Source organism: Astyanax mexicanus, chromosome 20 (assembly GCF_023375975.1).
Source record: "Astyanax mexicanus isolate ESR-SI-001 chromosome 20, AstMex3_surface, whole genome shotgun sequence".
Classification (NCBI taxonomy): domain Eukaryota; kingdom Metazoa; phylum Chordata; class Actinopteri; order Characiformes; family Acestrorhamphidae; genus Astyanax; species Astyanax mexicanus.
In genome coordinates this window covers 27,667,960-27,680,302 of record NC_064427.1, presented here as the reverse complement: position 1 = coordinate 27,680,302, position 12,343 = coordinate 27,667,960, and the positions used below count along the sequence as shown (strand labels likewise).

General features: G+C 38.9%; 1 protein-coding gene and 1 long non-coding RNA gene across 12 annotated transcripts in view; one reads left to right on the top strand and one right to left on the bottom strand.

The window, feature by feature from the left end:
* LOC111195072 (uncharacterized) overlaps positions 1 to 2,593 on the bottom strand; it is a 40,869-nt gene extending 38,276 nt beyond the window's left edge. The window contains exon 1 of the long non-coding RNA XR_002651468.2: positions 2,471 to 2,593. This is a non-coding gene — a long non-coding RNA (uncharacterized LOC111195072). The remainder of the gene's footprint in view (positions 1 to 2,470) is intronic.
* The window catches only part of nrg1 (neuregulin 1), a 140,846-nt gene that overhangs the window by 92,134 nt on the left and 36,369 nt on the right, over positions 1 to 12,343 (top strand). The window lies entirely within an intron of this gene.

Below are 12,343 nucleotides of genomic sequence, written 5' to 3'. Positions count from 1 at the left end.
GGCAACTAATGGCTATTTTTACTATATTTGTGTCACGCAAAAAAAAAAAATTTTCAGTAGTTATTTATAATATTTACAAGGATATCAAAATACTGTTATCCTGCAATACTCAATATATTGCAAAAAGATTTCCTACGATACTTCTACGATGACTCCCTAATATTCACACTTTAATACTCATGATCAGACTCATGATTGGGGCCTAAGACGTTTTCTAATGATTTAATACTTTTAATAACTTTAATGACACTCATTTAACTGAGCATTTTGTTCAAGTGATCATCTCAGGCATGCTTGTTCCTTCCTTTTTCATCTCTCTAGCTAAATTATCTTTGAAGTTATGTCTGTTCCTGTAAATGATATATTCCTCCCAGCCCTCATCCCCCTCCTCCTCAGCCTTCGCTCATCCTTTGTTCTGAGATAATTAGGTTCATGCTGAGGTCATGTCACACACTTAGCAAATGAGTATTGGCCCATCACAACCACCTTTCACCTATAATAATAATAATAATTATTATTATTATACTTCTGTTGTCTTGTTGTCTTAAAGATGCATCAAATCGCACCACTGTTTTTATGCTTTTGAATATATGCAGCTTGAGAAGGATAAGGTTTCTTTTCTTTAATTTGATTAGTATTATGTAATAATGCCAGTCTCCATAATTGGCACAGTGGCACGGTGGGATCTGCTAATCTGCTCAGGCAGGCTGGAGCTTTCTGGAGCCTGTACACACATACACATTCCTACATACAAGAGCATAGTGATCTTTTTTTTTTAAGTGGGCTAATGTTGTGTGCACACACTCTACAGGCATGCACGCTATCTGATGGATAGATCAGGCTTTTATGAGCTCTCCCAGTTGCCCCCTAGCCCCCTCTCCTCTCACAGTCTGGGTGTGTGCCTGGGCTTTTTTATTGCCTGTAAAGATTTTTCGCTGTACATGTGGTTCAGCCTCTACCTTTTTCATCAGCCTAGCCACTGCCCTCCTTATTAGGCTACTACCTAACAACCACCTCTTCTGTTGCACCAATTAGCTGTTAGCATGTTGATGCATTCTAAACACCCAACTAGGATGATGGAATAGATTCTGTCCCCCTTTGATCTCTCTGTCACCCACCCAGGAAGAATGAAATGTGGATTGGCCTTCTCGCCTTTGATCAAATGGCAGTGTGTGATGCCGCTGACAGGTGCACACGCTCGTGATTATGCAAATCGGGCGACTAGAATGAAGTCGTCCAATTACGACTTCAAGTATATGCGAAGAGCTCTCTTGTCCTGTCATCTTTCTGAAGTTGTAAGCCAGTCTGTGGTTAACTTAAATAAAATAAAATCTAATTTATTTTCTAAGGCTTTTTACAGCTGATGTGACAAAGAAGCTTTACAGAAATCTGGTAGCAGGACAGAGAATCAAACCAAACAGAACATAGAAAATCTAGTGAGCAACAGTGTCAAGAAAAAACTCCCTCATAGCTGGAGGAAGAAACCTTGGGAGAAACTAAGGATGTGTCCTAATCGTGGACTAACTACTCTTATTAAGAGTCATAGTTGAGTATAGTCAAATATCAGCAATACATACTCAGAATTTGTCAGTTTTTTAATTGTGGTTACAATAGATACACTCATGCACAACAAAAAGGGTGGAGCTACTTACGTCTAAAACAATATTAAAATGCCCCATCAGTGATGCATGTTGGCATAGCGACACTTAATCATGTTTCACTACCCCAGTCCATTTCGCACCGAATTTCTCCTTTAAGAAACTGTGGTATAGAATATTAAATCAAACTATCCCTTATAACAGAAGATCATTTCAGTGTGTTTTGATTATGATCATTTGACCCAAGCTCAGAATTTTTGTGAGAAATGTTCGTCAATAGAATTAACACTTCAAATGTATGAAGAGGTCGGACCCCAGATGAGGGCAACGGGCTAACAAATTCATTACCCTTATGGGGAGAGGCCAGCCGAGGCGAGCGTCTCTAATTTAATTAGACTGTGATGAAGTGACATCTGGCAGCTGTGCCATCGTTGAAGGTAGATGCCGTTAGATCTTTGCCATTTAAAGTGGATTATTCTAACTGGGCCTCGTGTTCAATCCTTCGTCCTGCACCAGTGACTCAGCAGACCAGACAGACATCCTCTCTCTCTCTCTCTCTCTCCCTCTCTGTCTCTCTCTCTCTCTCTCTCTCTCTCAGAATCCCTGCAATAATGTATGATTAACCTTTTCCTTCAGCTGTCATACGTTAATCTATCACTGTGTCATACCAAAGGCTTTTTGCTGTAATCTCAGAGAATCTTTCTTTATGTCCGTTTTTATAAAAATGAAGCTTTCCTCATGTAACCGTTTCTCTCTCGCTCTCTCTTCTCCTTTGGCCTAACCCCTCTTTGACTGAGATGCCGGGGTGAATGGAATATGTTTAATTGATGATGAAAGTGCTTCTGCGCTATTTGTCAGATAAAGTCCATTACCTAATGATATGCCACGTCTCATCCGTCTCTCTGCAGACGCCGTGGTGGCTTGTCCTTTTAACTGTAAGATTTAGAATCTTCATTCTTCTCTAAAGCTCTCGGCCAGAATGAGGATGAAAGATGAATCTGTGACTTACTGTGAATGAATAATCTACACAGAGGACTGGAGATAAAATCAACACTGGAAAAGATATGAAAGACTATGTCAGTTCAGCCTCCCTAAGAATAGTAAGTAAAAAATGAGCGGTGTTACAGTTCTGTCATACTGTTTTTACTGTTTTACTGCTTTATACTATGTAGTACAAGACCAAATTCATTTTTGGGGGGGCAGAACAGAAGTAAATACTCTACAGGGTATTTAAATGGAAAAGAAGAACTAGATGAATGGACTTCAACAATAAAAAGTAATCAATTACCTGAAATATTGAACAGGGGAACCTAGTTAAATCCATTTTAATGGCAGTACAACACACAAAATCACTTTAGTGGAAGAAGCAGTGTTAAAACCTATTATTTAGATACACAGAAAGGATATTTACTACAATAATTTATCATCTTTTATTTTATTTATAATTATTTCTAATTTCAATTACCCAACCCACTCATTAGGACTCCCCTATCACTAGTGATGCCCCAACACACCAGCAGGGTGAAGACTAACACATGCCTCCTCTGACACATGTGAAGTCAGCCACGGCTATCTTTATTCCACCAAATGATAAGTATAAACTGTAAAATGTGAACTCCCAAGACAACAGCATCGTCAGTAGTTTTACAGCAAAAAATATACTTTCAGTTAATACAAAGTCAACAGAAGACAACACAGTTTTTAGCTTGAGGCAAGAAAAGGCTCTCAATTACCTGCTTTTGGCCCACGGCAAGAAAGTCTCGACTCTCGGTTCAATCAACTCCAGCTGAACGCAGCTGCATCAGCAAAAAAGTCCCTGCTCATACTCAGCCTTACTCCAGCAGCTCAGCAAGCATCTCTAGTGGTTTAAACATGGAAAAAAACTTACCAACAAGCAAGGACAACAAAACAGAACAAAACCAATAAAAAAACTGAAAAAGCTGAGAAGCAGCATAACAATAGTGCCAGAGTTCTTGTAATGGAAAGACACACATTCATACATTCTCTGGTCCATTTAAAGGCAATTAACACAGTCTTTCACTTTTACTGCTTAATAATGTCACAAAACGAAGCCACCTATTCTTCACTAATCACCTATACAACCTGCATGTTTACCCAGCCCATTCATGCTGAAGTTATAAGGAGCGTTTCAGCCTGGACTGCTTTGGAATGTGACCAATCAGGTCAGAGCTTATACAGTGTATATACATTTACATGCCAATTTACAAGTCTCTGAAGTGTTACTTCAGGGGACTGTGTGGGAGGATCCTCACCTGTATAAGTTGTGAGGTGTTATCTTTTGAGTGAGGTTGAATATTAGCCAACATGTTCATGGCAAGGCTAAGTTACATGAATAATTGTAAGAGTTGTAGTGAGGCCTGATAGCAGGTGGCAGATGGTTGTGACATTCATGCTGAGTGTGTGTTGTATTTAACATTCCCCATTGTAGAATGCATGCTGCCGGTCAGAAAATCACACAAAGGATTAATAACAAAAGTAAATTATTATTAATGATCTGTATTTAAGGGTTTTTACTAAATTTCCCAGTTTAAACACAGAGGCACTGCCATACAGTTCAGAGTGATGATATGATCCTGCACCGGAAAAGCAGGTCCCCTAGAGCCCACAGTGTGCAGCGATATTGTCGGGATGCACATCAGTCTTATGTTACAGAGCAAGCAGGCAAGGTCACCAGAGACACCATGAGACACACTGCATCAGCACGTTTCCTGTGTGTGAATGTGCCCTTAATATTCTAATACGCAGGGCTGATTTCAATATGCTGCAATACTGCTTTGATGATTCAAACTAATCTGCTGATATTCCACAATTACAAGTTACTGGATTTATTGTTACAGTGGCAAGTTTAAAGATGGGAAAAGATTTCCAGAAGACATTAGGTTAAAGAAGATGCATAGTGTTAATATTTTAGCAAGTTTCTGCCTTTTATAAGGAGTCTGTAAACAACTTTTTGTAGCAGCTAAGAGCCTTTAATTCTTGTTTGGGCAATTTTTAACACAAGTAAAAAGCTTTTTTATTTATTTATTTATTTTTACCCCCATTGCTTTTTTAAGTGCATATCTGCAGGTCTTTGCTAAAGTTTAGATCAGGTTGATCTAAACCTTGATGTTCCAACTCCTCTTGAGGCAGTCCATTATGGATTTTGAGGTATTTAGAACTATATGTCTCTTTTAGAAGCATCTTCTTTTCATCTGCTTTCATCAAACAGATGGTTTGATTTTTGTTTCCAGAATTTGCTGATATTTGACTGATTACATTCTAACCTCTACCAATGAAATGGTCCTAGTACCACTGGCTGCTTCAAAATTCCAATATATGATTGATCCATCCCCATGTTTAACAGTTTAACATAGCTGTTTTTTGTTTTTGATGACTCTTTCATAAAGACTACGTTAGTGCAGATGTTGCTGCACAGTAAAACAGTGTACCACTGATTCCAAAGTCTGCTAAATCTCTTTGATTTGATCTCTTTGCGATTCTGCTATCTGCATCTATATTATTGTTATTAAATCAGATGAATAAATGAATGGACCATCATGACTGTAACCCATGCACCCACAGCAGCTAAGGCACACCTTTAAACAGGTCCACACCCTGACGCCCTTTCATTGTAGCTGCTTTTTGTTCTCATTTCCACATGTTTCACACACCACTTCATTCCACTTGGAATAGCCTAGATTTGAAGTGGTCACTCCTTAGAATCTAGGACTTGTTTACCCACTATATTTTAGCTACTGGTTAACTTATTAATCATATTAATTACAAGGTTCTGTTGCTGACATTTAAAGCAGTATAAGTAGGCCTGGACAATAATTCGATATCGGTATTTATCGCAATAAGAAATGTTTCAATAACGGTGATATCAGTTTTGTGGTATATCGATATGTATTAGAATCACGGACAGGCGTTTTTTTTACTGGCGTCAGCTCGCCGCAGAGCTCAACACATTCAGCCCCCGTAGCTGGGCTACGTCAGTGCGTGATGACGTAACCACACAGGCACGTAGCCAAATAGGCTAGGCTAGGCAAGGCTAGGTTAAAATGGCTAGGCTCAGGTCCGCTTCGCTACGCAGCACATATGTCTCGCGCTGGAGCCAAACGGAGCCGGGACGAGCGGATCCAAGGCTAAGGTAGACTCGATTCAGTCGGCCCCGGATCCTCGAGGCCGGCCGCGGGTCCTCGAGGCCGGCCGCAGGTCCTCGAGACCGGCCGCGGGTCCGCTCCCTTGCCGCTTTGCTGCAAATTGTGCCGGAGAGTGCAGCCGACTTAATTATATAATAATTTAAATTCGCAGTGCTGCATGGATTGCAGGGCTTCTTAGCAGTTTTCTGAGGCCTTCAAAGTATTTATATCAATATCGAAATTATATCGTATCGACCGAAATTTAAGGAATATATCGTGATATAAATTTTGGCCATATCGTCCACCACTAAGTATAAGTTTTTTAAACATGTTGTGTTTATTCGTACTTGGACTGATTAGAACTGATGATGCACTATAAAAGAGAGAGGTCCTGCTCAATAAGAACAGTCAGTTTTGCTTGATCACTCCAGAGAAGAGTAAAAGTAAACCTGATATTCTGATTTCTTAGATATTGTGTATGATTTACGAGTGTCAGGGTGGCACTACTATTATGCAGGAGAATCCTGCGAGTTGCAGGAGAGGTGGAATGTCTTGCAATTTGTGTATATTTATTCAAGTATCTCCAAAATAAAAACTTTGCAGGAGAAGGAACAAACCTTTTTATCTTTGAACAGATTTTTCCAAGTCAGTTGGGAGCTTTTCTTTAAGTCTATTAATTATGAATTTTTGACATATAAGGGAACTGCCAGATTAAAAAAAAACGGGTAAAGTTGGTATTCCCTTACTGTTTGTTACAGTTCAGTAGGAGCAGCTTTTTTGTTTGCAGTGTATGAGCCTGGACTCTGGACAGCTACAGCATGTCTAGTTTTTTTTTTTTGTACTCACAGGTGATTGGCCTCTCACTGGTGAGTGTGGGTGTTTTTAGCTGTGCTCCTGTTCTGCTGGGCTGCAGTGGAGTGCTGCTGTATTCTGTGAAGCACGAACACTCAGGCTAACGGAAGCCTCCACTCCACCTCTGTGAGAGAAACTCTCTCTGGGCCAGAAAAAGCAGCGGCTGACAAAAGAGATGTTAAAATATCAATGAGCACGCTGCTCCTGCTGCTTCATCCAGCGTAAAAAAGCAGGACATAAAAATGCCAATAAGCATGCATGGGCAGAGGCAGCGCTCAGAAACATTAGCTGTGATTACAGTGCGGCAGTAGAGGCAGGGAACACTACAGAAATCACTTCAATGCAGTATATCTGTATCTCTCTCTCTCTCTTTCTGTCATCTTACGTCTCAGCGCTCTCCATGTGTAGACTCTTTTGTTGCTGTCATTCCATCTCTCATCTGAATTTCCTCTGTCTTTCTTTTCTTTCTATCCCTTTTTCTACATTTTTTGATTTTCCTTATCTACTCATCAGTTATCTCCAACTTTCCTGTTACTTTAGATTTTTCCTTTTTTTCTTTTCCCCCTAATCCATCTCTTATTTTTATTCAAAATCTCTGAGCAATCAGTGTAGAATAGGTTCTGTTCCAATTTACACAGTCACCCAGTTAGGGATCACTTGCCACATTTTCACTAAAAATAAGTTGAGTTGGAACCCAAGAATTTAGTTCTCAGCTGGAACCAAAGCAAACATTTATCACAAACCATGATACTTTTGGCAGCAGGTCAAGTTGTAAAGAAGAAAAGCAGTACAGTATAGTACAGTACAGTTTGTCTTGAATGATAAAAAAAACCCAGGGTAAAAACAGGCTGCTTGGTAGCACCAAGGTTCTAAGACCCTGGATACTCCGTAACTGAGCTCCAAAGTGGAGGTTGGGCAGATTTGGATGGATACATCAGCTGCGTCCTAGAAATCGCTCTGAACAATGGCTGCATTTCTAAGCTTAGAAGTATGGAAATTCTGTTGTAGAACAGCAGTGCTACTTTAGTCACATGTTTACTCACACGGTAGTGGTCTCTTGATGAGCAATCAAACGCTAAAACTAAGTTAGCTGAGCTAACATTAATATACTAGTCCTGTACAGCTCGTATCTTCCAGCTGCCAAATATTCGGTTTGTTTCTACAGCGTTTCCTTTCTTTCATTTTCTCATTCCATTTTTTTTATTCATGGTCTTTCCCTCTCCCTCTTCTCTCTCCCCTCCCCTTCACTCTTTCATCCTCTCCCACCCCTTTTCTCCTTTGTCTCTTATTCTATCTGCCACACCTTGCAGAGGGTTGCAGATTGCTACTTTCTCTATTTTTGTTGCAGTAATGATAAATTACAGCGACTTATTAACAAAACACTTTCGCTATCAGTTTATTCAGTGTTTCATTCATATGCTCCTCTCTTCTGTATCCTCACAGACCCACCCCCACCCTCCGCCCCTTCATTACGACTAGCATGTGTCTTCTCTGCTGTAGATTCTGCTGTTGTAACAGGTTACTGCACTGCAGCAGAAAGCAGCTCATTTTCCACCATCGTTTTTTGGTGTTTCTGTGAGACAGGACGTTTCGTGAAGGTTAATCCTGTAGGCTCAGCCCAGTCCACCACCCACGCTCCTTGTCCTTCTCTCCGGTATGCACCTAATGTGTGTGCGGTGTCCACCGTGGGATGCAGGGAGTTCTAGTTTAATTTACCCACAGCAGCCCAGCTCAGTACACACAGCACCTGCTCAGAAAACGTGGAGCTGAAGAATCCCCCCCCCCCCCCACTGCGGCTCATCTGCCTCCTCTGAGCCCATTCTTTTGTTGTTCTGTTTTTTTTTTTCTTTTTTATCCAGTTTGTTTTTTGTCAGCATGTTTGTGCTTCTTACTTAGTTGGCAAAGCAAGAATTGGAATATCCTGAGGGCCTGAGGACGTGCGCTACTTTAGTGACGAGCTCATTTGGGCTGTTTTTCTGCCCTCAGGTAGAACAGCTACATTTATTTTTTGTATGTCGCCGCAATATTTGTCCTTCACTTTGTTGAATCATCCTGCTTTCCAGCTTCATTCATCCATTAATGTGTACCTTGCTTCAGACTGTGACTGTAGTAACAAAACATTGTTTCTCCGAAATAGAAACTTTTTAGAAACACTTTTACACTTTTTGAACACAATGCTTGCAGTTAAAGTTGTAGTTGTCTGAAAGAACTATAATCTTTTTTATCATTCTACACAAGTACAATAAACCCTTCATGGGAGTAGGCATTAACCTCCTGTATATGAAGGCTGAAAAGGTGTTAGCATTTTGCCCTGACATTTGTAAAATTATTATATTTAACTATGCTTTATAACTGTTGTGAGAATAGTAGAGTATGTGCCTTAATTAAATGAATGGACATACATTTGGCACTTGGGCAGGGTAGGCATTGACCTCCTGTATCTACATTAATATTTGTGAAATTATGAACCTTCATAATGCTCCATAACTGCTGTGAGAATAGAAGAGTATGTTCACTGTCTGATTTTATTGAAAGGACATTAATTGTATCAGTCACTACCTGTGTTATATATGCCATTTATTATGTAAAGACTTTCATCTTTAGTAAACAGTTTAGTGCATTATACAGATTTATAGTGGCTATATATATATTTTTTCTTTTTTAGTAATGGATCATGGAATGGTGGGGACCATTGTAAATCTCAGACAATGCCTGATTAGGGGCACTGTTTTTCAGTCAAATTATCATGTTTGAATGTCATTGCTAAAATAAGAATGAATTAGAATCTGTCTCTTTTTTATGTGATCTATAAAGAGAGCGAGATCGACTAATGCTAATGTTCATAAATGCATAAATGTAAAAAGAGATTCTTTTCAACTTGGGGCTTATCTGTTTGTTCAGTTGCCATTAAATTAAGTGTTAAATGTTAAAGTGTATTTTTTTAAAAATAATGTAACAAAAAATAGATTTGATTACGCTGTCCATTGTTTTTATTTTATTTTGGGTTTTTTTTTTGTTAGTTTTCTGTATGAATGAAAATTTGTCACACACTTGAATGTATTGGAAAGAGATCACTGTTTGTTTCCATGGCCTGATTTAGTTTGTTTGAATATTAAACCCGCTTGCAGCTTGGAGCATAAATCTGTGATTCATATTTTATTGTTCCATCAAACTTCCTGCCTCGTGTGAAAGGAGGGCTCAGTGTGTGCCAGCTCCAAACAGCACATTTGTCTGTGCTGTCTGATGCTTTACAGATGGCTGTCAGAGTGCTGGCTCTTTAATAAGCCTCTAATGAGGAGAGGCAGGCCATGCGATGCAGGGCATGTATGAGCCATTATGTATAAGAGATGCTGCCTGACACTGTGGCTCTTTCCTGGAACGTGGAGAACTCCAGTGTATGACAATGTTCATAAACACCGGATCAAAAAGACGTGATATAGCTTTGCATTATTGATTCTTTTTTTCTTTGTTCTTTACTTTTTCTTTTCCTCATTTTTTTTTATTGTTGTTAAGACTCTTTGATGAGTCCTTTGGCAAGGTCTCCACTGAAGCGGAACAGAGATGTTTACTTGCTGTTCAGGAAAGATGACAATTATCAGTCTATGAACAAGTTGTGCTCATGGGGATTGAAGTGAGTGGCGTTCAGGTGGTCATTATGGAAGCTCTGGTGTGGCTTTTCTGCATCAACAGGTACCAAATGAGAAACTAATTCCCAATAGCTTTTGCCTCCCCAATCTACACACACACACACACACACACATATATATATATACTACACACATACACAATGATGCTCTTGATGATAATCTTGACCACAATTAAAAGTTTCACGTTACAGAATAATGCAACAGATCTGTTACAGAGTAGCTTAAAATATCCCCCAAATAAGATTGTGTTGAGCCCCCTGACTCTACGGGACATCAGCTTTTAAACAGCACCCACAAACAAATACAACGTCGCGTGATTGGACAAGCCTTACAGGACTTACCAAGAGGGACCATGTGTTTACATCTGACCAAACCATTTGCAATTATACTAACATTAGCTTAAAAAAACACTTAATCACTGTGAGGAAACATGAATCTCTTTAAGTTGGCTGGCTGGTTGCAGTATGATGTATAGCTTCATCCATCACCTCATAGGTTTCAAAGAGAAAGCATGCTTCTGCTCCTTTAGGCTGCTCTGTAAACTCAAGGAAGGCAGACTGAGACACTTGTTCTGGGAAAATGAAAGAGAGCAGGTGTAAAACAATGTGTAGGAGAGTCTCTGTATGTGTTCAGCCTTTGAATTTTGACAACACAGTGTCTTAATTTCTATAGAACGGAAGGGAATGTAATCATGATGTCCATGTTTTCTACAGTCACTGCTCAATCCCAACAGTAAAGTGACCTTATACACACATACAAATGAAATGTAATTGTGTTAGTGAGTTATGTGCTGCATTTGTTCATTACATTTAATGGCTCGTTTGCCAGCGATCTCTACAGCTTGGCCAGCCTAGCAACACTCGCTATTAACGAACACATTTGTGGGCGGAACATACAGAGGCCAATTGCCACATTTCTGTCTCAAACAGACGAACTCTTCAGACAAGCGTTGCTTTTATATCTGTCTACTGTCATGGCTGACTTATTAAATTTAGCCGCCTGCCTTCAGTAGCAGTGTAGAATAATTACATTAGACTGAGAGATGAGCATTTAAAGAAAAATCCATTTTCCTTTCTCTTTATAGGATTTACATAAGCGAGAACTGTTTAAGGAGCTATTACATATCTCATTCATATACAATCAGTTTTAATATTCCATGCACTTTAGGCTAATGCTCGGGATGGATAAAAGCTGCGGATAGAAAATGTTGGTTACTCCAGAGAGAGTAATGACTGTGACAGTTTTAGGTCAGTACTGTTGTACAGTGGCTTCCAAAACTTTGGGCATCCCTGGTCAAAATATGTGTTACTGTGGAAAGCTAAGCGAGTAAAAGATCTGACCTGATTTCCAAACGGCAGCTGAAGATGAAACATTTCTTTAATATTTTATTAAGGATAGTTTTTTATTTAAATCGTTTTAAAATGAAAGAGGTGGAAGCAAAAACACTAGCAGGAGACAGAATGACAAGCAACCAGTAATTTTCTCTTGGAAAAGTAGAGATAAGAATCTTTTTTTTGTTCTAATTTATTTATTCATTTTTTTTTTGTTTTTTGTTTGGAAAAAGTCATAGAAGCTTGTGTTAAAGATGCCTTAAACCACAGCCTGAACCAAAAGAGCCTTATATATTTATAAATTTATAAATTCTTTACTTTTTATGTGTCAGTTTTTTAAGGTCTTTTTAGAATTTCCTTTTTTTAACATACATATTTTATTCATCTATATCAAACATTGATTTCAAATTTGTATTTGTTTTATTATTTTTTACTATGTTTTTCCTTATTATTCCTATTTTTTTATTAAATGTTTTTAATCCCTTTTAAACAGTAAATGCTTGGCTGTGTTGTAAATGAGGGTCACCCTCAATCTATTGCCGAGTGAAAATAAAGGTTTGATCGATTGATTGATGTATGTAGCTTTGTTGTATGAAAACATTTTTAGATGGTTCAGACTTTCTGACAATTTACAAAAAATTGAGAGAGGATGTCGTCATCTGTTAAACAATAGAAAAAGAAAAGGAACAGGCGTTACACCAAAATCTGACTCACTCCCCTTCAAGGTCTGGAACCTTTTGGCTAAAATCTACCTAAAAGCTCATGTCTTGGGG